Below are 1,227 nucleotides of genomic sequence, written 5' to 3' on the forward strand. Positions count from 1 at the left end.
AGGGTCTACTTTTTCTTTTAAACTTCAGAGAAGAAATATTATCATTAAAAGACCAAATAATGGTAATTTTTTAGCTCGATTGAAAACATCAACCTTTTCTGAGAGTTTGATTAAATAAGATGCCAAAGAAATATACAGTTTTGTATATATTTGATGATATATTTATAAGAATCTGGGCTGTGTTATTTATTGCCTGGAGCAATAATTCAAAATTTTCCAAAGCTTCTTAAGGAGACCAAATCTGTGTTAGTGTCAAAAGGTGGAAGAAACACTCTTCCTTTTACAAAGAACTCACAATCTATGTCTGTATTTTGGTTCATAAGTATTTTACTGAAGATTTTTAAATTCATGTTCATCAAGAATATTATTTTCTTTGTTGTTGTTGTTGTATTTTTATCCATCTTGGTTATTATAATGATAGAGTTGTAAAGAAAAATAAAATTTTTCAAAAACTTGTATGTCAGCCTTGTTCAGAGGCCATGCTAATCTACTGTGGCGATCCAATTTTAATATGCATGCTGCTTAAGCAAGCACATAATTGAGTTATTTCACATGGAGAGGGGGTGAACAAGCTAAGGGATTGTTACCCTGTTTGTTTCTCATTGTGAAAAGGTATAAAACAACACAGAAGAAGGACACATTGTTACAGTACAGTGTTGTTTGCTATGTTTTTTATAGCCTGGGAAGTATTTTATTTCTTATCTTCCTGTTGCTTGAGTCTGCTTTTTAATTCTTTCATGAGTCATTGTTACAGAGACCCAATAATCTCGGTTTTGTATCCACCTTGACAATATTTATTTAGTTCTTGCTCAAAAATAAAAATTTAAAATCCTAAGCTGTAATCTGAATGTTTCAGTTCCCTCTCCTATTTAGTTTCACCCAAATAATATGATTATATTTTGTATTTTGTTTCTAAAACTCTTCCTGGTGGCTAGGTATTTGTTGGAAAGCAATGGAGGTGAGAGTACTGTTCATGGCTTTGTCCTATTTTTGTAAATATATATTGTCAAATAAAAAAACACTCAACTTAGTCAGCCATCATTGGAAAGAGAGGACCATTGGTCTTGCAAACTTTATATGCCTCAGTACAGGGGAACGCCAGGGCCAAGAAGTGGGAGCGGGTGGGTAGGGGAGTGGGAGGGAGGGTATGGGGGACTTTTGGGATAGCATTGGAAATGTAAATGAAGAAAATACCTAATAAATAAATAAATAAACTAACAAAGACTC

At 33.2% G+C, this 1,227-nt stretch overlaps 1 non-coding gene across 1 annotated transcript; it reads right to left on the minus strand.

The window, feature by feature from the left end:
* Nucleotides 1–429: 429 nt before the first annotated feature.
* On the minus strand, nucleotides 430–534 carry Gm23655. Its single transcript, XR_003952058.1, has one exon. It is a non-coding gene; the product is annotated as a U6 spliceosomal RNA (small nuclear RNA).
* Between the last annotated feature and the right edge of the window lie 693 nt (nucleotides 535–1,227).

This window comes from Mus musculus, chromosome 16 (genome assembly GCF_000001635.26).
Source record: "Mus musculus strain C57BL/6J chromosome 16, GRCm38.p6 C57BL/6J".
In the NCBI taxonomy this organism is placed as follows: Eukaryota; Metazoa; Chordata; class Mammalia; order Rodentia; family Muridae; genus Mus; species Mus musculus.